We start from the raw sequence: 26,703 nt of genomic DNA on the forward strand, positions 1-26,703 counted from the left end.
GCCGGCCGATTCTATGCATTTGTTTCGTTTTGCTTTTCGAATGATGACACTTAGGTCCAACAGAGCGCGCCCAACATTCCAATTGCCTCAGTTAAATCCCAAATTGCTAGCTGCCCATGTTGTACAACTACCAGTTGATCATGAACAGGTCAATGCTCTATGGATCACATGGACCAGCAATCAAGGCGCCACGAAGACTTCGAAATACAATAACAAAACTAGGGAGCAAGAAGCCTGCCGCCATGGCCCTATGGTTTGTAGGGGAGGGGGTGGAGGAGAAGGGAGGAATCACCTGGGGGAGGGGATGGAGGAATGGAGGAAGACGCCGGGGGCGCGGGCGCGGGCCGAGAGGCTTGGGCGGGAGGACGTCGAAGGTGCGGGCGCGGGCGGAGGGGGGACAGCGAGGGAGGCGGTGCTCGGCTCAGCGTCGCGTGGCCTGGCTGAGCTGAGGTAGAGGCGGTCGTCGTCTTCTCCTCCTCCTGGTCCTCCTCCTGGTCCTCCTCCTCCGGCTCGGGGCGCGGGGGCGGCGGTGGCGGACGGACGGCGAGGTCGGTGAAGAGAACGGCGACGACGCCGCAACGAAGCTGCGTGGTCAGCCGCGGGGGAGCGGGGGCGGTGGGGGTGGAGTCCGGCGGGGGTCGGGGCGGCGGGGGTGGGGGTGCGGGGGCGCAGGGCGGCGGGGGTGGAGTCCGGCGGGGGTCAGGGCGCGCGGGTGGATCTGGCGAGGGAGAGAGGGACGAAGGGGATCTGGCGAGGGAGAGGGAGGAATTAGCTAGGGGGGAAGCTTACTAATGGCGCACCCCGCGGCGGAGCGCCATTAGTATGTCTTTTTTAGATAGCAATAGCGCATCCCCCGTCGGTGCGCCATTAGAAATCTTTTTTTAGATAGCAATGGTGCACCCCCCGTCGGTGCGCCATTAGAAATCTTTTTTTAGATAGCAATGGCGCACCTGTTTTAGTATGTTTAAAAAAAATGAGTATGCATATGAAACAGTAATATTTTTATATAAAAACAGTAATAATTGTTGTTTAACAACAATTGTACTCTACACTTTTTTATTATTATTTTTTAGAAAATGAATATGAATATGAAACAGTAATAATTTTTTATAAAACCAGTAATAATTTTTTTAAAAATATCATCAAATTTGTTCATTGAAAATATCATCGGTTGCCGAGGTGGAGCAGGGGAGGGTGCGGGGGGTGCTCGTCGGCGGCGGTGGAGCGGGGGAGGGTGCGGGGGGCCGGTGCTCGTCGGCGACGGTGGAGCGGGGGAGGGTGCGGGGGGTGCTCGTCGGCGGCGGTGGAGCGGGGGAGGGTGCGGGGGGTGCTCGTCGGCGGCGGTGGAGCGGGGGAGGGTGCGGTGGGTCATCGGCAGCGGTGGAGTTCAAAAAGTGCCCATGAAATTTAAAAATATTCATGATATCAAAAAGTGCCCATGAAATACAATCGAGAAATGAAGACTACGAATAAATACAATCGATCTTAGCTAGCTATCTGTTCACAATCTCCTTTCCCTTCTTTTTCGCAAATGGAGTTCTTCTGTGGAACGGACGTCCTTTAGGTAGGGTGGTCCTGATTCTTCTTGTGGTGTATGCTGCTACTTCATCGTCGTCGTCATGTTCCATCTTCGGGTAGCCGTACTTGTCTAAGTCTTGCTCATTGGCTACTCCATCCATTTCGATGATCTTCCTTTTGCCTCTCCTCACAACAACACGACTGGGCTTTGGCGGGTCGGTAATGAAGAAGCATTGGTCCACTTGGGAAGCCAGTACCCATGGCTCATTTTTTGCGGTGACGTTTGCGCCCGCGGTCTTGGATTTGGCTTCGGGTATAACCATGGTGGTGAAATACCGGTCTTCTTTTAGGACGCTCTTGGCCCATCTGACACGGAACATCGGGACCTTCTCTCCTGCGTAGCTCAGCTCCCAGATCTCCTCGATCCTTCCGTAGTATCTGTCCTTGTCGTTACCGGTGTAGGATTCCATCGTTACCCCGGAGTTCTGATAACCATCGCTCTTCATGTCCTTGTCCTCGGTGTAGAATGTGTAGCCGTTGATATCGTACGCCTCATAGGTCATCAGGTTGTGCTCGACGCCTTGTGACAAGGCGAATATGAGTTGTTCTTCCGCGGAAGAATCCTCATGTAAAGGGTACGACAGAAGCTTCTGCTTGAACCAACGCGTGAAACATGAGTTGTGCTCTTTGATTATATCTCCGTTCATCCTCTGTTGGCCTCGGTCATTGTACGTCTTCTCAATAAAGGTTTTGTTCTCTACCACCCAAGGATCGACCACGTCTATGTGTTGTAGCGCGACTAGGTTTGCTCTCTCAAAGTCGGCGAGTTAACCCTCGATGTCGACATGCATTTCGCGGCGACCCTCACGGTGACCCCATCCAGCGAGCCTACCGAGGTGCCTGTTGACGGGCAGACCAACGGGGTTCTTGATGCCTAGATAATTCGTGCAGTAGGAGATGCACTCTTCGGTCAGAAAGCCCCTAGCTATACTTCCCTCTGGACGTGACATGTTGCGAACATATCCTTTGATGACACCATTCATCCTTTCGAATGGCATCATGCTGTGCAGGAACGTCGACCCGAGTTGGATGATATCCTCCACAATATGGACTAGCAGATGCACCATAACGTCGAAGAATGCGGGCGAGAAGTACATCTCAAGCTCGCATAGTATCACCACGATCTCTTCATGTAGCCTTTTGAGTTGCCTCACGCCAACCGACTTCCGAGAGATGACGTCGAAAAAGTTGCATAGGCCAAATAGCGTTTCACGGACGTGCGCTTCCATGATCCCACAGATTGCAACTGGAAGTATCTGCGTCATCAGCACGTGACAGTCGTGAGACTTCATCCCGCTGAACTTCTGCTTCGCTGGGTCTAGGTATCTGCTTATCTTCCTCGCGTAACCGTAAGGAAGTTTTACTCCTACGAGGCAGGTGAAAAACTGCTCGATCTCCTCCTGACTTAGAGTGAAGCACGCGGGAGGGTAGTCATTTCCGGTCTTCTTGGCCTTTTTGCCTTTGCGACGAATTTCTGTGTCCTGCTTCGCCTCATCCTCATCATGATCATCATCATCATTAGCGTGAAGCTCCTGCCTGATGCCAATTGATTTCAAGTCCGCCCTTGCTTTCGGCCCATCTTTGGTCCTCTGTGGCATGTTGAGCAGGGTACCAAGCAGACTCTCGCACACGTTCTTCGTGATATGCATGACATCAAAGCTGTGAGGTGCACGGTGGATCTTCCAGTACGGCAAGTCCCAGAAAACAGACCTCGTTTTCCATACCTTCAGCAGCGGCTCTGGTGCCTTTCACTTCTTTCCCGGCTCTGGCGCCTTTTACTTCTTTCCCGGCAGTGGGCAATCTTTCCAATTTTTCAACAGCTCGTCTATTTCCTCGCCGCTCCTCGTACGCGGGCGTCTTCGGGGTTCGGTTTCACCATTGAACAGATCCTTTCATTTCCTCCACGGGTCATCGTCGCGAAGCCACCTTCGATGTCCCATGAACACGGTTTTCGAAGACCCGGGATCTCTATCTAGCTGGCGATATGTTGTGTCATCCATGCACCTGACGCATCCAGAAAATCCGTGGACCACCTGCCCCGTGAGATATCCGTAACCGAGATAGTCGTGCATCGTCGTGAGCAGTGCGGCTCTCATAGGGAAATATTCTTTCTCTGCGGCATCCCACATATTGGCTGGCGTTTTCCACAGCGTGTCTAGCTCCTCTTTTAGCAGCCCCAGATATAGATTGATGTCGTTCCCTGGTTGTTTCAGCCCTTCAATTAGCATACTCATGTGAATGTACTTCCTCTTCATGCACAACCAGGGGGGAAGGTTGTACATCCACACAAACACAGGCCAAGTGCTATGTGTGCTTCTCTGGCTGCCAAACGGATTGACTCCATCGGTGCTTGTGCCCAGCACGATGTTCCTTGGATCCTTCCCAAATTTTGGGTGTTCGATGTTCAATGCTTGCCACTGGCTCCCATCCTTAGGGTGACTCAGCATCTTGTCTTTTTTATTTATCTCCGAATCATTTGCGTCATCTTCTCGCTTCTTCTCCTCCCTATCCGCGTGCCAACGCAGGAGCTTTGCTACCTTAGGGTCCACAAAATACCGCTGCAGACGAGGAGTGATCGGAAAGTACCACACCACTTTTCGAGGAGCTTTCTTCCTCTTCTTGTATCGAGTGACGCCGCACACCGGACATATGGTAGACTCCGCGTGCTCGTCCCGATAAATGATGCAATTGTTCATGCAGACATGGTATTTCACGTGCGGTAAATCCAGAGGACACACGATTTTCTTCGCCTCCTCGAAACTGGTAGGGCACTTGTTCCCCTTGGGAAGACGTTCGTGCCAGAATGACATGTTCTCGTGGAAGCATGCGTCAGTCATTTTGTGTTTTACCTTCATCTCCAGAGCCATGAGCGTTACTTTCAGGTGGGTATCCTCGGGCCTGCATCCTTCATACAATGGAGTAACCGCGTCTTTCTCTAGTTGATCCAGCTTGGCTTTCTCTCGGGCGGCAGCTCTTGCGTTATCCGTCTGCTTGAGAAGCAGCTCTTGAATATGAGGGTCCTGCACCCAGCCCATCGATGGTCCATCGTCGTCTGCTCCGCCGGCATCTTCATCTTCATGATCATGCCCTTCGTCTGCTCCGACATCTTCCTCATCATCATGTCTGGCATCTTCTACATGATGACTGTGTACAGCATCACCGTCGTGATCATGTCCTGGAGATTCTTCGTCTTCTCACCGGCCCGAGCCGCGGTGGTTGTCTTGCTACCCTTCCTCATTTCTTGCCCGGCCCCCATGGACAACTTCATCGTCATCTTCATCACCTTGCCACTGATAGCCATCCATGAAACCACGCAAGAGCAGGTGGTCCCGCACCTGCCCGGAATCTGGGTCCGCAATAAGGCTCTTCAGCTTGCATCTTCGACACGGACATCTTATCTCCGTCTCGTTCTTTTAAAGCATCTCGGCCTTTGCGGAGCTCAAAAACCTATTCACGATGCCTTCGGTCATCATGCGGAGCATGGTCGCCTGCGGGGTAGAGCAAAACGATATTTTAGAACCAAGAAAAAATTTGGCATGACTTTCCCTAAAAATAGGACCAAAAAGAATGCATAGTGCCAAAATTCTCACCGAAATGGAAATGAATCAACATTCCGGCGAAATATTGGCAACTATCGTGTTTCAAATACCGGTACATGCAAATGCAACACCACAAACATACATAGATCTAGCTAGGCCTCAAAAAGTGCATGTGCACATTGTTGGAGCGAGCTAGGGAGAAAAAAAGTAGATCTACAACATGAAGATAGCTTTTCCCTTACTTACCTATCAAAAAAAGGTAATTTCACCACTTAATTTTGATGAATCTATGGTGCAAATGAGGTGAGGAGGAGGAGGCAGCCGACAAGCTTGGAGAAGGAGGTGGAGGGAATGAAGTGGGGAAAGTGAGTGTGTAGGTGTGGCTGTCCAAAATATCTAGCTGGTCCTAGGTTACTAATGGCGCACCACCCAGCCATGCGCCATTAGTAACCCAACATACTAATGGCGCACCTGCTGGCTGTGCGCCATTAGTAGTTTTGCAAAAAAAAAATATATACTAATGGCGCCATTACTAGTAAGAACTAGTAATGGCGCACTTTGCCCGGATGCGCCATTAGTATGTTTGGAAAAATGAAAAAAAATTGTTACTAGTGGCGCACCTTGTGTCTGGTGCGCCATTAGTGTCTTCCACACTAATGGCGCATCGGCACATGGTGCGCCATTAGTATATAGTAGTGGCGCACCACTTCTCTGGTGCGCCATTAGTGTCAATTTCATCTATAGCCCTTTCCCTAGTAGTGTAAGGACTTCTCAAAAATTTCTCGGCCTCTAACTAATTTATTGCAAAAAGATATACCATTTGTCTTTGATGATTATTGTGTAGAAGCATTTGAAATACTTAAGAAAGCATTATTCACTACACCTGTTGTTCAGCCACCTGATTGGAACCTACCCTTTGAAATTAGGTGTGATGCTAGTGATTATGCTGTAGGTGCTGTTCTAGGGCAAAGAGTTGATAAGAAATTAAATGTTATTCATTATGCTAGTAAGACTCTAGACAATGCTCAAAGAAATTATGCTACTACTGAAAAAGAACTCTTAGCAGGTGTATTTGCTTGCAATAAGTTCAGATCTTATATTGTTGATTCTAAAGTAACTATTCAAGCTGATCATGCTGCTATTAAATATCTTATGGAAAAGAAAGATGCTAAACCTAGACTTATTAGATGGGTTCTCTTGCTACAAGAATTTGATTTACATATTGTTGATAGAAAGGGAGCTGAGAACCCCGTTTCAGACCACTTGTCTAGGTTAGAAAATATTATTGATGACCCACTACCTATTAATGATAGCTTTCCTGATGAACAATTAAATGTTATAAGTACTTCTCGTAGTACTCCATGGTATGCTGATTATGCTAATTATATTGTTGCTAAGTTTATACCACCTAGCTTCACATACCAGCAAAAGAAAAAGTTCTTCTATGACTTGAGACATTACTTTTGGGATGACCCACATCTTTATAAGGAAGGAGTAGACGGTGTTATTAGACGTTGTGTACCTGAGCATGAACAGGAACAGATCCTACGCAAGTGTCATTCCGAGTCTTATGGAGGACACCATGCTGGAGATAGAACCACACATAAGGTATTGCAATCTGGTTTCTATTGGCCTACTCTCTTCAAGGATGCCCGTAAGTTTGTCTTGTCCTGTGATGAATGTCAAAGAATTGGTAATATTAGTAGACGTCAAGAAATGCCTATGAATTATTCTCTTGTTATTGAACCGTTTGATGTTTGGGGCTTTGCTTATATGGGACCTTTTCCTGCCTCCAATTGATACACACATATTTTAGTTGCTGTTGATTACGTTATTAAGTGGGCAGAAGCTATTCCAACTAGTAGTGCTGATCATAACACTTCTATTAAAATTCATAAGGAAGTTATTTTCCCGAGGTTTGGAGTCCCTAGATACTTAATGACTGATGGTGGTTCACACTTTATTCATGGTGCTTTCCGTAAAATGCTTGCTAAATATGATGTTAATCATAGAATTGCATCTCCTTATCACCCTCAGTCTAGTGGCCAAGTAGAGTTGAGCAATAGAGAGCTCAAATTAATTTTGCAAAAGACTGTTAATAGGTCTAGAAAGAATTGGTCCAAGAAACTTGATGATGCATTATGGGCTTATAGAACTGCATACAAAAATCCTATGGGTATGTCTCCGTATAAAATGGTTTATGGAAAAGCATGTCACTTACCTCTCGAACTAGAACATAAGGCATATTGGGCCATTAAAGAGCTTAATTATGATTTTAAACTTGCAGGTGAGAAGAGGTTATTTGATATTAGCTCACTTGATGAATGGAGAACCCAAGCTTATGAAAATGCCAAGTTGTTTAAAGAAAAAGTTAAAAGATGGTATGAAAAAAGGATACAAAAGTGTGAGTTTAATGTAGGTTATTATGTATTGCTATACAACTCTCGTTTAAGATTTTTTGTAGGAAAACTTCTCTCTAAATGGGAAGGCCCCTATGTTATCGAGGAGGTCTATCGTTCCGGTGCCATAAAAATCAACAACTTCGAGGGCACAAATCCGAAGGTGGTAAACGGTCAAAGAATCAAACATTATATCTCAGGTAATCCCATAAATGTTGAAACCAATATTTGAAACCGTAACCCCGGAGGAATACATAAGGGACACTTTCCGGAGCGTTTCAGACCCCGAAAAGGAATAGGTATGTGGTACGGTAAGTAAACCGACTCCAAAACAATTTTTAAGGCAATATTTCTCCATTTTGGAATATTTAGAAAAATAGAAAAATAAGTAGCAGTCCGGGAAGGACACGAGGGCCCCACGAGGGTGGTGGGCGCGCCCCCTACCTTGTGAGCACCTCGTGTGCCTTCCGGACTCCGTTTTCTTGCACGTTACGTATTTTGCTTGGTAAAAATTCATTATATATTCTCCCGAAGGTTTTGACTCCCGTATCACACAATTATCCTTTGTTTTTGTTTTCGAGTTGTTGCTGCTGCAGATTAGAGCAAGATGTCTTCTCAAGAGTCAATCGGGGAGAGTCGGGTATCTAATCCGGCACCAGAACCAAGGGAAAACAGCGACGCTGACCATTTTGGGCCAGCAACGGAGGAAGAGATGGAGGCTGACTTGATGAGAGTAGATGCTATGGAGGATCAAGAAGTCACCTCTTGCCTCCGAGCTGGGTTCACGATGGGGGGAACTACAGAGCTCAGCTATTCCAAACTCGGTTATCCCTTCTAATGTTAGATTTCTTACCTATGAAAATATGAAGAGGAGTGTCACTTGTTCTTCTGCACCTATGCAACACACTTGGGTTCAAGGAGCTTTTGCTGTCACAGGAAAGCTTCATAAGGAAATAATGGACCTCAAACATCAAGTCAATAAGCTCGAGGAGGTGAACCGCATCCTGAGGGTAATCATCGCCAAGAATATTACACCGACAACAAAGAAGGAGACATAATCACATGGGTATGGGCACTCCCCTTGGCAACTGCCAAGCTTGGGGGAGGTGCCCCAGTATCGTATCACAATCACAACTCCTATCTTTAACATTTTTCTTAGTTCGATCCTATTAGTAGTATCTTGATTTAGTAGAATAAAGTTTATGGCATGATCTAGTTTTGAGTTTTGCATTATGATCTCTCTATGTAATCGAGTCTGTGAGCTATATATAATAAACATTAGTGTTGAGTCAAGGGCTTGATTATTTTGCCATGATCTTGGATGAATAAAAGAAAGAAGAAAAGAATAAAAAGAAAAAAAAAGTTCATATTGATCTTATTGTGAGTAATGACTTCACATAGAAAGAGTATGATGATTAAAAGTTGTTGGGAGTTGGCAGACATAGCCTTGGTCATTGTTGCAATTAATAGGAAGTAATAAGGAAAGAGAGGTTTTCACATATAGATATATTATCATTGTCATCTTTTATGATTGGGAGCACTCATTAAAATATGACATGCTAAAGAGTTGATGTTGGACAAGGAAGACAACATAATGAGTTATGTCTTTCTTATATCTGAGATAAAGTATGTTGTCATGGATCCTCTAACTTGTTGAGCTTGCCTTTCCCCCTCATGCTAGCCAAATTCTCAGCACCAAGTAGAAATACTACTTTTTTTGACTGGAAACTGTGGGGCAAACCCCCACATGTAGAAATACTACTTGTGCTTCCAAATACCCTTAAACCAGTTTTGCCATGAGAGTCCACCATATCTACCTATGGATTGAGTAAGATCCTTCAAGTAAGTTGTCATCGGTGCAAAGCAATAAAAATTGTTCTAAATATGTATGATTGATTGGTGTGGGAGAAATAAGCTTTATACGATCTTGTGATGTGGAAGTAATAAAAGCGACGGACTGCATAATAAAGGTTCATATCACAAGGGGCAATATAAAGTGACGTTCTTTCGCATTGAGATTTTATGCATCCAACCATAAAAGTGCATGGCAACCTCTGCTTCCCTCTGCGAAGGGCCTATCCTTTATTATTATCTTTTACCTTATGCAAGAGTCATGGTGATCTTCACCTTTTCTTTTTCATTTTATCATTTGGCAAGCTCAGCATGTTGGAAAGAACATGATATATATATATATATCTAATTGGATGTAGGGGAGCATGAACCATTATTGTTGACATTACCCTTGAGGTAAAAGGTTGTGGGGCAAAACTATAAGCCCCTATCTTTCTCTGTGTCTGATTAAAACTCCGTATTCACAAGTATCGCGTGAGTGTTAGCAATTATGGAGGACTAAATGATAGTTGAGTATGTGGACTTGCTTTTTAGCTCTGACATAGACTATTTTCGATGTTATGATAAATTGCAATTGCTTCAATGACTGAGATTATAGTTTGTTGGAGCCCAATAAGGTTTATGATTTATACTTTTGCATTGTGAATAGATCATCACTTGAACATAAGTAATCATATGACAAAAGCTATATATGTTGCTGCTATGAGAATAATCATGATGCCTTCATGTCCGTATTTTATTTTTATCGACGCCTCTACCTCTAAACATGAGGACATATTTATTGTTATCGGCTTTTCGCTTGAGGACAAGCGAGGTCTAAGCTTGGGGGAGTTGATACGTCCATTTTGCATCATGCTTTTATATCGATATTTATTGCATTATGGACTGTTATTTCACTTTATGTCACAATACTTATGGCTATTCTCTCTTATTTTACAAGGATTACATAAGGAGGGAGAATGTCGGCAGCTGGAATTCTGGGCTGGAAAAGGAGCAAATATTAGAGACCAAAAGTCTTGAAACTCCACGGAACATCTTAAAAGAAATAAATAAAAATCCTCGCCAAAGATGAAGGCCAGGGGGCCCACACCATGCTCACGAGGGTGGGGGCGCCCCCCTAGGGCGCGCCCCCTACCTCGTGGGCCCCCTGGTGGCTCTCCGACGCCCAACTTCTTCTATATGAAGTCTTTCGATGAGAAAAAAATAAGAAGGAACTTTTCGGGACGATACTCCGCCACCACGAGGCGGAACCTTGGCGGATCCAATCTAGAGCTCCGGCAGAGCTGTTCTACCGGGGAAACTTCCCTCCGGGAGGGGGAAATCATCACCATCGTCATCACCAAAGCTCCTCTCATCGGGAGAGGGCAATCTCCATCAACATCTTTACCAGCACCATCTCATCTCCAAACCCTAGTTCATCTCTTGTATCCAATTCTTGTCTCAAAGTCCGGGATTGGTGCTAGTAGGTTGCTAGTAGTGTTGATTACTCCTTGTAGTTGATGCTAGTTGGTTTATTTGGTGGAAGATCATATGTTTAGATCCAATATGCATATTATTACCCCTCTGATTATGAACATGAATATGCTTTGTGAGTAATTACGTTTGTTCCTGAGGACAAGGGAGAAGTCTTGCTATTAGTAGTCATGTGAATTTGGTATTCGTTTGATATTTTGATAAGATGTATGTTGTCTAGCCTCTAGTGGTGTTATGTGAACATCGACTACATAACACTTCACCATTATTTGGGCCTAGAGGAAGGCATTGGGAAGTAATAAGTAGATGATGGGTTTCTAGAGTGATAGAAGTTTAAACCCTAGTTTATGCGTTGCTTCGTAAGGGGCTGATTTGGATCCACATGTTTCATGCTATGGTTAGGTTTACCTTAATACTTTTGTTGTAGTTCCGGATGCTTGCAATAGAGGTTAATCATAAGTGGGGTGCTTGTTCAAGTAAGAACAGCACCCAAGCACCGGTCCACCCACATATCAAATTATCAAAGTATCGAACGTGAATCATATGAACGTGATGAAAACTAGCTTGACGGTATTCCCATGTGTCCTCGGGAGCGCTTTTCCTATTATAAGAGTTTGTTCCGGCTTGTCCTTTGCTACAAAAGGATTGGGCCACCTTGCTGCACTTTATTTACTTTTGTTACTTGTTGCTCGTTACAATGTATCCCATCACAAAACTATCTGTTACCACTTATTCCAGTACTTGCAGAGAATATCTTGCTGAAAACCACTTATCATTTCCTTCTGCTCCTCGTTGGGTTCGACACTCTTACTTACTGAAAGGACTATGATAGATCCCCTATACTTGTGGGTCATCAGTTATCAAGACTAATTTCTGGCGTCGTTGCTGGGGAGCATAGCTCTATTCTTTGAGTCACTTGGGATATATATCTGCTGGACACTATGAAGAACTTGAGAGATCCAAAAACCAAGATCTATCCCTCAACTACGATGGGAGGTAAGGAACTGCCATCTAGCTCTGCACTCTATTCACCATCTGTTATGAGTAAGTTTGTGACACCTGCACCTGCTTCTGCTATTCGTTCTGATATGTCGCATGTTATTGATGATGCCACTTCTGCTATGCATGATACTTATGATGAAACTGCTTCTATGCCTGATACTACTGTGCCCCTTGGTGAATTTCTTGATGAACAAATTGCTAGGGCTAGAGAAAAAGAAATTATTGAATCTGAATACGATGATGATAGTGATGATGAAAATATGCCTGTTATTCCAGAGGGCTATCTTTTTCATATGGAATCTTCTGCCGCTATTTTAGCTTGCAAAGATAGATATGAGCTTAAGAGGTTATTAATTAAATGGAACAAAGAATCATAGAGATAAAATGAAACCCGACCCTGCTTTTGCCACTTCACCTATTTGTGTTCCTGATAAGGATTATGAATTCTCTGTTGATCCTGATATAATTACTTTGGTGGAATCTGATCCGTTTTATGGCTATGAATCTGAAACTGTTGTGGCACATCATACTAAGTTAAATGATATAGCTGCCCTGTTCACTAATGATGAGAGATTGCGTTACTTTTATATACTCAAAATATTTACGTTCTCATTAAAGGGTGATGCTAAGATATGGTTTAATTCTCTTGATTCTGGTTGTGTGCGTAGTCCCCAGGATAGTATAACACCCTCGATGCGACTATAGCTCCCACGTGTCGAGGCACGACTTAGAGACATAATCGCATTGAAGGCATATGTCGCAAGTTAGGCAATCTTCACAACATCCCATGTAATATAGATAATAAAAAGGGGAGATAACATAGTTGGCTTACACTCGCCACGTCAATAAAGTACATAAAATAGCATTACATCATTCAAACACTCATGGCCCGACTACGGCGCCAAAATAAAAGATAACCCAACAAGCGACACGGTCCCGATCACCCCAACTGGGCACCACTACTGATCATCAGGGAAAGACTCGTAGTATCGTTGAGAGTCCTCGTTGAACTCCCACTTGAGCTCAAGCGCGTCACCTAGAGCGGAATCATCAGGCCCTGCATCTGGTTTGGAAGTAATCTGTGAGCCACAGGGACTCAGCAATCTCGCACGCTCGCGATCAAGACTATTTAAGCTTAATAGGTAAGGCAAGGTAATATAAGTGGAGCTGCGGCAAGCGACTAGCATATATGGTGGCTATCCTATTCGCAAAAGAGAGCGAGAAGAGGACGCAAAGGGCGAGCGAGAAACTAGAGAGCAACCTGCGCAAACATTACTCCAACACCGTGTCACTTCCCGGACTCCGCCGAGAAGAGACCATCATGGTAACTCACACTGTTGATTCATTTTAATTAAATTAAGATTCAAGTTATCTACAACCGGACATTAACAAATTCCCATCTGCCCATAACCGTGGGCACGGCTTTCGAAAGTTCAAATCCCTGCAGGGGAGTCCCAACTTAGCCCATGACAAGCTCTCACGGTCAATGAAGGAATAGACCTCCTCCCGAGACGTTCCGATCAGACTCGGTATCTCGGATCTTCAAGACACTTCGACAGGTTAAAACAAATCCAGCAACACCGCCCGAATGTGCCGACAAATCCCGATAGGAGATGCACATATCTCGTTCTCAGGGCACACTCAGATAGGTCAAGCTACGAGTAAAACCAACCCTCGAGTTTCCCCGAGGTGGCCCTGCAGGCTGCCTGGCTCGGACCAACACTCAGAGGAGCACTGGCCCGGGGGGGTTTAAATAAGATGACCCGCGGGCTCCGGAAACCCGAGGGAAAAAGAGGCTAGGTGGAAAATAGTAAAACCAAGGTTGGGCATTGCTGGAAAAGCTTTAATCAAGGCGAACTATCAAGGGGTTCCCATTATAACCCAACCGCGTAAGGAACGCAAAATCCGGGAACATAACACCGATATGACGGAAACTAGGGCGGCAAGAGTGGAACAAAACACTAGGCGAGAGGCCGAGCCTTCCACCCTTTACCAAGTATATAGATGCATTAAGCTAACAAGATAATATAATGATATCCCAACAAGTAAATAATGTTCCAACAAGGAACGGTCTCCAATCTTCACCTGCAACTAGCAATGCTATAAGAGGGGCTGAGCAAAGCGGTAACATAGCCAATCAAGAGTTTGCTAGGACATGGTGGGTTAGAGGTTTGACATGGCGATTTGGGAGGCGTGATAAGCAAGTGGTAGGCATCGTAGCATAGGCATAGCAAAAGAGCGAGCATCTAGCAAAGCAAAGATAGTAGTGATTTCGAGGGTATGATCATCTTGCCTGCAAAGTTGTCAGAGTTGACTGGATCCTCGAAAGCAAACTCAACGGGCTCCTCGTTAGCGAACTCATCTCCCGGCTCTACCCAAACAAGACAAACAAGCAACAAGGACACAATCAACCACGTGCAAACTCAAACAACATGATGCAAAGATGGTATGCTATGCGGGATGCAATATGTGATGCATATGCAAGAATTGACAAGGAATGCATGAACCTGGCCTCAACATGGAAATCCAAGTATGCCACTGGAAAGATGAGATGAAATCGCTTGAAAACAATATAAAGAACGCCGGAATCGGAGTTACGGTTTGGAAATGTCAAGCGATTCAAATATGACCACGTTCTGCGATTTACAGCAAGTAGCCATCTAAATGCAACAAGATGAACATGCTACAGCATCCAAACATGGCATCAAAATAAATGGCAGGAATACATTCAAGATGCTTAACAAAATTCTAGCACTGAGCTACGGCCAATTCATCCATTAACAGGTTCAAACAAGCATGGCAAAACTGCATTTGACAAATAGATTTCAGACTTAGTGAAATTAACACTTGTCTGGAATTTCAGATCAAATAGAACTCTTTGGAACATGAAAACAATATGCTAAAGGACCTGAACATGGCAAACTAAAGCATGGAATGGAGCTACTCAAAGAGCTTAACAAAAGTCCCTTAGTGATCTTGAGTCAAAAGGGATCATAAAATACAATTGCAAGCATGTCAACATGGCAAAAACATAATCAGATCAAAAACACGGAGCTACGGATGCAAAGATACAACATGATGAACAGGGTAATATGAACTAGGGTTTCGGGAGAAAGTCAACCCAAACGTCCAGATCCAGATTCGGTGCACGGGAACCGAGGTCATCGGAACAGTACGCCGGAGGTCGCCGGAGATGGCCGGAGGAGTCGGGGCGGCCGGCTTAGGGTGCGGACGTGGAGGAGGAAGCCGGAGGCGGCGCGGTGGCGGCGTCCGCGGCGAAAGCGACGCGGCGGGGCGGCCGGAACGAGGAGGCGGCGTCGCGCGGTGATGGCGCCCACGGCGGCGCGGCGAGGCGGAGGTGGCCGGCAGCGGCCGGGTCGGGGAAGAGGCGCGCGGGCGGGCGGCGCGCGGGAGCCGGGCCGGGAGGGCCTCCCGCGGGCTCGCCGGGCCGGTGGCGCGGGGCGGCGGCGCCTGCCACATGGCGTGACGGGAGAGGGCGTGGGGATGGCGGCGGACGTGTCCGGCCGGGGACGGACGTGTCCGGCCGGCGCGAGGTGTTTTTTTAGGGTTTCGAAGAGGGGATCCGAGATTTGGAATGGGGGAGGTATATATAGGCATAGAGGGAGCTAGGAGTGTCCAAATGAGGTGCGGTTTTCGGCCACGCGATCGTGATCGAACGCTCTAGACGATGGAGAGGGTTTTGGTGGGTTTTGGGCCAAAATGGAGGGGTGTTGGGCTGCAACACACATGAGGCCTTTTCGGTCCCTCGGTTAACCGTTGGAGCATCTAACGAAGTCCAAATGGTACTAAACTTGACAGGCGGTCTACTGGTAGTAAACCAAGGCCGCTTGGCAAGTCTTGGTCCAATCTGAAAATGTTTAATCCCCACACATGAAAGAAAGGTAGAAATGTCCACCGGAGGAGAACGAAGCGCCGGAATGCAGAACAGACAACGGAGAAAATGCTCGGATGCATGAGATGAACACGTGTGCAAATGCAATGCACATGATGACATGATATGAGATGCATGCCAATGATAACAACACACGGAGACAAAGACCCAAACCCGAGAAAATAAAATAACTTAAGGCCGGAAACGGCAAGAGTTGGATTACATATTGGGTAAGTCATATCCGGGGTGTTACAACACTCCACCACTACGAAAGGATCTCGTCCCGAGATCTAGGACTGAAAGAACGCCGGGTACTCAGAACGGAGGTGATCCTCGCGTTCCCAGGTAGCTTCACGGTCGGAATGGTGTGACCACTTGACTTTGAGGAATTTGATTGACTTGTTGCGAGTCTTGCGTTCAGTCTCTTCAAGAATAGCAACTGGGTGCTCACGATAAGAGAGATCTTCTTGGAGCTCAATTTCCTCGAAGTTGACGGTGCGGTCAGGAGTCTTGAAGCACTTTCGGAGCTGAGAGACATGGAACATGTCATGAAAATTTGCAAAGTTTGAAGGAAGCTCGAGTTGATAGGCGAGATCGCCTCTCTTGCTGACAATCTTGAAAGGTCCGACGTATCTAGGGGCAAGCTTCCCTTTGATACTGAACCGCCGAGTACCTTTCATAGGAGAGACGCGGAGGTAAACATGATCTCCAATTTCGAAAGCCAAATCACGGTGTTTACTATCATAGTAGCTCTTCTGGCGGGATTGGGCTGCTTTGAGGTTATCTCGAATGACTTTGCACATTTCCTCTGCCTCTGTGATTAAGTCATTACCCAAAAGCTGACGTTCACCGGTTTTAGACCAGTTGAGAGGGGTACGACACTTCCTACCATATAGAATTTCAAATGGGGCCTTGCCCGAACTTGCTTGAAAACTGTTGTTGTAGGAGAATTCAGCATAAGGAAGACAATCCTCCCACTTCATGCCGAAGGAAATCACACAAGCCCTGAGCATATCTTCAAGAATCTGATTGACACGCTCGACTTGACCGCTAGTTTGAGGATGGAAAGCTGTGCTGAAATAGATGTTGGTGCCCATGGCCTTCTAAAACGAATCCCAAAACTTGGGGTAAAGATGATGCCACGGTCTGAAGAGATCACTTGTGGAATACCGTGCAGAGAGACAATTCGAGAGGTATAGAGTTCCGCCAATTGAGCTGTAGTGATTGACTCTTTGATAGGCAGAAAGTGAGCCACTTTAGTGAGTTTGTCGATGACAACGAATATAGCATCATTGCCACGTTTGGACTTTGGAAACCCAGTCACGAAGTCCATCTCAATGTGGTCAAACTTCCATTCTGGAATGGCAGGAGGTTGGAGGAGACCCGCTGGCCTTTGATGTTCTGCCTTCATCCTTCTGCAGACACCACATTCATTCACGAATTGAGCAATCTCGCGCTTCATTTGAGTCCACCAATAAGCTTGCTTGAGGTCCTGATACATCTTCGTGCTCCCCGGGTGGATGGAGAGGAGAGAATTGTGAGCCTCGTTCATGATCACTTTACGAAGGTCACCTTTGGGCACAACAATATGATCCTCGAAGAAGGGAGTTTCCTTGTCATCAAGGCGGTAGCACTTGTACTTGGGTTGACTCTTGGCAATCCCAATCTTCACCTTTTTCACCATAGCATCAAGAAGCTGAGTTTGGCGAATCTGGTCTTCCAAGGTAGGAGAGACTTGATGGTTGGCGAGGAAACCTTGAGGAACAACTTGCAGATTAAGTTTGCGGAAAGCTTCACAAAGCTCGGGTTGATCAGGCTTGAGAATCAGACTGTTGCAATAAGCCTTTCTGCTCAATGCGTCAGCGATCACATTGGCCTTGCCTGGAGTATACTCGATACTCGGATTATACTCTTGAATCATTTCGACCCATCGAGTCTGTCTGAGGTTGAGATTAGGCTGAGTGAAGATGTACTTGAGACTCTTGTGGTCAGTGAAAATGTCCACTTTTCTTCCCAATAAGAGATGTCTCCAAGTCAAAAGAGCATGCACAACAGCCGCCAACTCGAGATCATGAGTGGGGTAGTTATTCTCATTGGGCTTCAACTGGCGAGAGGTATAAGCCACAACTTTCTTCTCTTGCATCAACACTGCGCCAAGACCTTGGAGAGAGGCATCACAAAAGACCTCATACGGCTTGGATTCATCAGGAGGAGTTAGAACTGGAGCGGTGATCAATTTCTCTTTCAAAGTGTTGAAAGCAATGTCACACTCCGGAGACCAAACGTACTTGACGTGCTTCTGGAGAAGATTTGAGAGAGGCTTCGCGATCTTAGAAAAGTTATCAACGAATCTTCGGCAGTAGCTTGCGAGACCGAGGAAGCTACGGAGTTGCTTCATGTTCTGAGGAGGTTCCCAATTCACAATTGCAGACACCTTCTCAGGATTCACCGCAATGCCCTTGGCAGAGATGATATGACCAAGATAAAGAACCTCATCGAGCCAAAATTCGCACTTGGAGAACTTGGCGTAGAACTGGTGTTCTCTGAGCTTATCGAGCACCAAACGCAAGTGCTTGGCATGATCTTCCTTGTTCTTCGAGAAAACTAGAATGTCGTCGAGATAGACCAAAACGAAGTCATTGGTGTAGGCATTGAAGATGAAGTTCATCATGCGAGAGAAAGTTGGAGGAGCGTTGACGAGGCCAAAAGACATGACAGTGTATTCATATGACCCATAGCTTGTCCTATAAGCCGTCTTGGGAATATCTTGCTCAAGGATTCGAATCTGATGATAACCCATACGGAGATCAAGCTTGGAGAATACTTGGGCACCTTTGAGTTGTTCGAACAGCTCGTTGATGTTGGGAAGTGGGTATTTGTTCTTGATGGTCTTCTTGTTCAATGGACAGGAATCAACACAAAGTCGGTCCGTTCCATCTTTCTTCTTCATAAAAAGAACACCACAACCCCACGGAGAAGAACTAGGCCGTATGAGACCCATTCTCTCTTGAATATCGAGTTGCTTCTTCAACTCCTTCAACTCTTCAGGTCCGAGCTTGTAAGGACGCTTGCACACAGGTTCCGTGCCAGGCTCAAGATCGATGACGAATTCAACAGGCTGATGCGGAGGCATTCCTGGAAGCTCTTCTGGAAAGACGTCTTGATATTCGCAAATGACTGGAATTTGCGAGATAGCATCCAGTTCACCCTTCTCATTGAGAGAAAACAGACGGATGGTATCATCACGAGTGGCAAAGACAATTACATCCTCAAACGAATGAGTCAATTGAATCTGCCTGGCTGCACAATCAAGCTGAGCCTTGTGCTTAGATAGCCAATCCATCCCGAGAATAAGATCAATATCCGAGTTACCCAGAACCATTGGGGAAGAAAGAAACTTGTAGTCGCCCAAGGTGATAGTAACATCTGGCACCTCCAGACTTGCACTAAAACGTTTGCCAGGAGAAACGATATCCATTTGTTTACCCAAATGAGAAGAAACAAACTCATGCTTGGTAAAAAATGGCTTTGACATGAAACAATGCGATGCACCAGTGTCAAAAAGAACTCTTGCGGGAATATCATTAACAGGAAGGTTACCCATGATGACATCTGACGAGTCCTCTGCCTGAGCTGCGTTCATCAAGTTGACCTTGGCGTGCTTGGGGTTATGCTTGACCATAGCTGTACTTGCCGATCTCAAAGGAGGAGGAGGAGGAAGACACCTCTGGTTGAAACACTTGTTGGCATAGTGACCCTTCTGTTGGCACTTGTTGCATGTGACCTCTGAACGAGGACGGTGATACAGAGCACTCGATCTTGGATCTTGAGACGAAGTCTTGTTCTGAAAGCCAGGGTTGGGTGGGTGGGAAGATCCACTGCCACCTTTGCTCTTCTGCTGATACGGCTGACGGAACGGAGGAGGAGGAAGCCAATACTTCTGCTGCTTGGCCACTTGAGTAGAGGAAGAAGGAGTAGTGTCTCTGACTCGCTTCTTGGAAGCATCACACCTCAGCTGGGCGGCCTCTTGCTTCAATGCCATGTTGTACAACTCATCGTACCTCAATGGCTCAAAGAGAATAAGAGCTAGCTGGATTTCTTCTCTGAGACCACCCCTGAACTGGTATATCATGCTCTTCTCATCAGGAACGTCCTGCTTGGCAAAGCGGGTGAGCTTCTGGAACAACTTGTTGTAGTCATAGACAGACAAAGAGCCTTGCTTCAGGTTGCGGAATTCCTCACGCTTGCTTTCAACCACGCTCTGAGGAATATGATGAGCTCTGAAATCTTGACGGAATTCATCCCAAGTGATCACACGTCCACCTCTGGAATCCTTGTACTGCCGGAACCATTCTGCAGCTTGATCTTTGAGTTGGAAGGAAGCGAACTTGACGAAGTCCTCAGGCCTGACATTACTGCACTCAAAATGCTTGCACAGATCCACGAGCCAATCGTCAGCATCAGTTGCCTCAACACAATTGCTGAAAGTCTTTGGCCCGTTAGCAAGGAACTGGTTGAGTGTAGCAAAGTGATTCTGATTGTTGCCTTGGTTGCCTTGGTTCGCTTGATTGCGCTCTTGAAGAATTTACATGATCAACTGTGTGTTTGCATTGGTTGCGGCCATCACAGCTTGCCATGCCTCCGGAGGAGGTGGAGGTGGTGGCGGATCTTGATTCTGATTCTGATTGGTGCTCTTAGCGGGAGCCATCCTGAAGAGGGTGACAACCGTTAGCACATTGACAGATAAAATGAACCTGAAACCAACGGAATGAAAATTCCAACATAAAGTCTTCACATCCGAACAAAATGAACGAATGCATTCCTCTTGAAATGGTCACATATCCATAAATTGAGAAGCCACTTAGAATTTAGGTAGAGAAATAAATCAATAAGGTACGGATCAAGAATGAATACTCGGTAAGATATCCCAATCTCAAACCAAATATCCGTGGAAGAAGAGCTAGAGCTACAAGAATTCCCACCTATGAAACTCCCGAACCTTTCCGGTTATGCAATAAGGTGTTGGGGATACAGGGTAAGCATAATATCTCATCCAAATCAAGCAAATCCTACATCCAGCTGTATCCATCCTTCAACACCTAACCGAGAAAACTTCAGAAACCATCTACCTCAACCTTCGAAAAGCATCCGTTATACAAGTTATGGCGATACTCCCGAAGTCCCGCCCCAGTACTGGGTGGCGTCGAGGTTCTCTCACCAACGAACTGCATAAAAGAGATGTTCGATGTCGGAGTACTAAACTCAGGTATTCCAGAACTGCAACGATAAAATTATGACGACAACACCTCGGAGCTCAACTCCCCGGGACACTGCAACAAAACCCCTGACAGGAGGCACCATGACAATGTTCTCGTCACAAAACCATCGGAATGATTCCAAGATACCCGCGTGATCCTAAATTTTTTTTTGTGAAATTTGAGAAGAGAAGAGTCAAAACTCTACGTCAAGATGCCTTACCAGAGCGATGAGGAGACTGGGAAGTAAAAAAGAATTCCTAAACTCTCCGATATATAATTCCTAAATGACTCAAAACATTTTTCTAGACACAACTCGGCCGCTAAAAACGATCAAGCAATGGGGCTCCTAAGGTCGGGGAAGGCTCTGATTACCAACTTATAACACCCTCAATGCGACTATAGCTCCCACGTGTCGAGGCACGACTTAGAGACATAATCGCATTGAAGGCATATGTCGCAAGTTAGGCAATCTTCACAACATCCCATGTAATATAGATAATAAAAAGGGGAGATAACATAGTTGGCTTACACTCGCCACGTCAATCAAGTACATAAAATAGCATTACATCATTCACACACTCATGGCCCGACTACGGCGCCAAAATAAAAGATAACCCAACAAGCGACACGGTCCCGATCACCCCAACTGGGCACCACTACTGATCATCAGGGAAAGACACGTAGTATCATTGAGAGTCCTCGTCGAACTCCCACTTGAGCTCAAGCGCGTCACCTGGAGTGGAATCATCAGGCCCTGCATCTGGTTTGGAAGTAATCTATGAGCCACAGGGACTCAGCAATCTCGCACCCTCACGATCAAGACTATTTAAGCTTAATAGGTAAGGCAAGGTAATATAAGTGGAGCTGCGGCAAGCGACTAGCATATATGGTGGCTATCCTGTTCGCAAAAGAGAGCGAGAAGAGGAGGCAAAGCGTGAGCGAGAAACTAGAGAGCAACCTGCGCAAACATTACTCCAACACCGTGTTCACTTCCCGGAATCCGCCGAGAAGAGACCATCACGGTAACTCACACTGTTGATTCATTTTAATTAAGTTAAGATTCAAGTTATCTACAACCGGACATTAACAAATTCCCATCTGCCCATAACCGCGGGCACGGCTTTTGAAAGTTCAAATCCCTGCAGGGAGTCCCAACTTAGCCCATGACAAGCTCTCATGGTCAACGAAGGAATAGACCTCCTCCCGAGACGTTCCGATCAGACTCGGTATCTCGGATCTTCAAGACACTTCGACAGGTTAAAACAAATCCAGCAACACCGCCCGAATGTGCCGACAAATCCTGATAGGAGATGCACATATCTCGTTCTCAGGGCACACTTAGATAGGTCAAGCTACGAGTAAAACCAACCCTCGAGTTTCCCCGAGGTGGCCCTGCAGGCTGCCTGGCTCGGACCAACACTCAGAGGAGCACTGGCCCGGGGGGGTTTAAATAAGATGACCCTCGGGCTCCGGAAACCCGAGGGAAAAAGAGGCTAGGTGGAAAATGGTAAAACCAAGGTTGGGCATTGCTGGAAAAGCTTTAATCAAGGCGAACTATCAAGGGGTTCCCATTATAACCCAACCGCGTAAGGAACGCAAAATCCGGGAACATAACACCGATATGACGGAAACTAGGGCGGCAAGAGTGGAACAAAACACTAGGCGAGAGGCCGAGCCTTCCACCCTTTACCAAGTATATAGATGCATTAAGATAACAAGATAATATAATGATATCCCAACAAGTAAATAATGTTCCAACAAGGAACGGTCTCCAATCTTCACCTGCAACTAGCAACGCTATAAGAGGGGCTGAGCAAAGCGGTAACATAGCCAATCAAGGGTTTGCTAGGACATGGTGGGTTAGAGGTTTGACATGGAGATTTGGGAGGCGTGATAAGCAAGTGGTAGGCATCGTAGCATAGGCATAGCAAAAGAGCGAGCATCTAGCAAAGCAAAGATAGTAGTGATTTCGAGGGTATGATCATCTTGCTTGCAAAGTTGTCAGAGTTGACTGGATCCTCGAAAGCAAACTCAACGGGCTCCTCGTTAGCGAACTCGTCTCCCGGCTCTACCCAAACAATACAAACAAGCAACAAGGATACAATCAACCACGTGCAAACTCAAACAACATGATGCAAAGATGGTATGCTATGCGGGATGCAATATGTGATGCATATGCAAGAATTGACAAGGAATGCATGAACCTGGCCTCAACTTGGAAATCCAAGTATGCCACTGGAAATATGAGATGAAATCTCTTGAAAACGATATAAAGAACGCCGGAATCGGAGTTACGGTTTGGAAATGGCAAGCGATTCAAATATGACCACGTTCTGCGATTTACAGCAAGTAGCCATCTAAATGCAACAAGATGAACATGCTAAAGCACCCAAACATGGCATCAAAATACATGGCAGGAATCCATTCAAGATGCTTAACAAAAGTCCAGCACTGAGCTACGGCCAATTCATCCATTAACAGGTTCAAACAAGCATGGCAAAACTGCATTTGACAAATAGATTTCAGACTTAGTGAAATTAACACTTGTCTGGAATTTCAGATCAAATATAACTCTTTGGAACATGAAAACAATATGCTAAAGGACCTGAACATGGCAAACTAAAGCATGGAATGGAGATACTCAAAGAGCTTAACAAAAGTCCCTTAGTGACCTTGAGTCAAAAGGGATCATAAAATACAATTGCAAGCATGTCAACATGGCAAAAACATAATTAGATCACAGACTTGGTGAAAAACTGGAGCATGCTGAAACAGATCTCATGTAGGCATGTTTACGAGCTCGATGCACTCACTATAGAGCAAGTCATGACAAGCTAAGCATACACCCATCAAGAATACACAAAATTCAAGCTAGACATGGCAAGAACAATAAAATAGCATGCACGGATCAAATACAGCATCCACGGCAAAATTGCTAACAAGTAGACAATCTGCCCAGATTCACGAAATGACAAAAGTAGAGCTCGATTGACTCAAGCTAGGGTGCTCCATAATTGCAAAAAAAGACATGGATGGATAGAGCAATACAAGGCTAACAAAACATCCTTACTGATCATCCTCAAAAGAGGCACAGATTACTAGGAAACAACATGAACATATGGCCATATGAGATAAACAGGTCAAGGACTTGGTGGAAATGCTAAGTCCCTGAAATCAGCATTACCAAGTGCCTCACTTTGCAAGCTCGTGCTAGTCACCACACACATCACAAAAATGCATGTGCTGCACCTCTGGAAAGATGGCAAAACCCTTAACAAAACATATGTAGAGCTCATGGGCATATCATGCACACATTAATCATGGCAAAAATGACAAATATCTAAATGGAGCAACAGATCTGACAATTATCTCAAGTAGCACTCTTCTAACAGCATTTCGGGCATCAATATGAACTCAATAGAAAATGATGCAATGGAATGAAATGATTTGCTCTCTGAGACGAACATTTTGATATGCTATAAGCCCAAAACGGAGCTACGGATGCAAAGATACAACATGATGAACAGGGTAATATGAACTAGGGTTTCGGGAGAAAGTCAACCCAAACGTCCAGATCCAGATTCGGTGCACGGGAACCGAGGTCATCGGAACAGTACGCCGGAGGTCGCCGGAGATGGCCGGAGGAGTCGGGGCGGCCGGCTTAGGGTGCGGACGTGGAGGAGGAAGCCGGAGGCGGCGCGGTGGCGGCGTCCGCGGCGAAAGCGACGCGGCGGGGCGGCCAGAACGAGGAGGCGGCGCCCACGGCGGCGCGGCGAGGCGGAGGTGGCCGGCGGCGGCCGGGTCGGGGAAGAGGCGCGCGGGCGGGCGGCGCGCGGGAGCCAGGCCGGGAGGGCCTCCCGCGGGCTCGCTGGGCCGGTGGCGCGGGGCGGCGGCGCCTGCCACATGGCATGACGGGAGAGGGCGTGGGGATGGCGGCGGACGCGTCCGGCCGGGAGGGCCTCCCGCGGGCTCGCCGGGCCGGTGGCGCGGGGCGGCGGCGCGCGGGAGCCGGGCCGGGAGGGCCTCCCGCGGGCTCGCCGGGCCGGTGGCGCGGGGCGGCGGCGCCTGCCACATGGCGTGACGGGAGAGGGCGTGGGGATGGCGGCGGACGTGTCCGGCCGGGGACGGACGTGTCCGGCCGGCGCGAGGTGTTTTTTTAGGGTTTCGAAGAGGGGATCCGAGATTTGGAATGGGGGAGGTATATATAGGCATAGAGGGAGCTAGGAGTGTCCAAATGAGGTGCGGTTTTCGGCCACGCGATCGTGATCGAACGCTCTAGACGATGGAGAGGGTTTTGGTGGGTTTTGGGCCGAAATGGAGGGGTGTTGGGCTGCAACACACATGTAGCCTTTTCGGTCCCTCGGTTAACCGTTGGAGCATCGAACGAAGTCCAAATGGTACTAAACTTGACAGGCGGTCTACTGGTAGTAAACCAAGGCCGCTTGGCAAGTCTCGGTCCAATCTGAAAATGTTTAATCCCCACACATGAAAGAAAGGTAGAAATGTCCACCGGAGGAGAACGAAGCGCCGGAATGCAGAACAGACAACGGAGAAAATGCTCGGATGCATGAGATGAACACGTGTGCAAATGCAATGCACATGATGACATGATATGAGATGCATGCCAATGATAACAACACACGGAGACAAAGACCCGAACCCGAGAAAATAAAATAACTTAAGGCCGGAAACGGCAAGAGTTGGATTACATATTGGGTAAGTCATATCCGGGGTGTTACAACACTCCACCACTATGAAAGGATCTCGTCCCGAGATCTAGGACTGAAAGAACGCCGGGTACTCAGAACGGAGGTGATCCTCGCATTCCCAGGTAGCTTCATGGTCGGAATGGTGTGACCACTTGACTTTGAGGAATTTGATTGACTTGTTGCGAGTCTTGCGTTCAGTCTCTTCAAGAATAGCAACTGGGTGCTCACGATAAGAGAGATCTTCTTGGAGCTCAATTTCCTCGAAGTTGACGGTGCGGTCAGGAGTCTTGAAGCACTTTCGGAGCTGAGAGACATGGAACATGTCATGAACATTTGCAAAGTTTGAAGGAAGCTCGAGTTGATAGGCGAGATCGCCTCTCTTGCTGACAATCTTGAAAGGTCCGACGTATCTAGGGGCAAGCTTCCCTTTGATACTGAAGCGCCGAGTACCTTTCATAGGAGAGACGCGGAGGTAAACATGATCTCCAATTTCGAAAGCCAAATCACGGTGTTTACTGTCATAGTAGCTCTTCTGGCGGGATTGGGCTGCTTTGAGGTTATCTCGAATGACTTTGCACATTTCCTCTGCCTCTGTGATTAAGTCATTACCCAAAAGCTGACGTTCACCGGTTTTAGACCAGTTGAGAGGGGTACGACACTTCCTACCATATAGAATTTCAAATGGGGCCTTGCCCGAACTTGCTTGAAAACTGTTGTTGTAGGAGAATTCAGCATAAGGAAGACAATCCTCCCACTTCATGCCGAAGGAAATCACACAAGCCCTGAGCATATCTTCAAGAATCTGATTGACACGCTCGACTTGACCGCTAGTTTGAGGATGGAAAGCTGTGCTGAAACAGATGTTGGTGCCCATGGCCTTCTAAAACGAATCCCAAAACTTGGGGTAAAGATGATGCCACGGTCTGAAGAGATCACTTGTGGAATACCGTGCAGAGAGACAATTCGAGAGGTATAGAGTTCCGCCAATTGAGCTGTAGTGAT

The 26,703-nt window shown here is 46.6% G+C and overlaps 1 pseudogene; it reads left to right on the forward strand.

The window, feature by feature from the left end:
* The first annotated feature begins 304 nt into the window (after positions 1 to 304).
* LOC147967305 (uncharacterized) overlaps positions 305 to 26,703 on the forward strand; it is a 164,084-nt pseudogene continuing 137,685 nt past the window's right edge.

This window comes from Triticum urartu, chromosome 5A, assembly GCF_056163025.1.
Source record: "Triticum urartu cultivar PI428250 chromosome 5A, HENAU_Tu73, whole genome shotgun sequence".
NCBI lineage: Eukaryota > Viridiplantae > Streptophyta > Magnoliopsida > Poales > Poaceae > Triticum > Triticum urartu.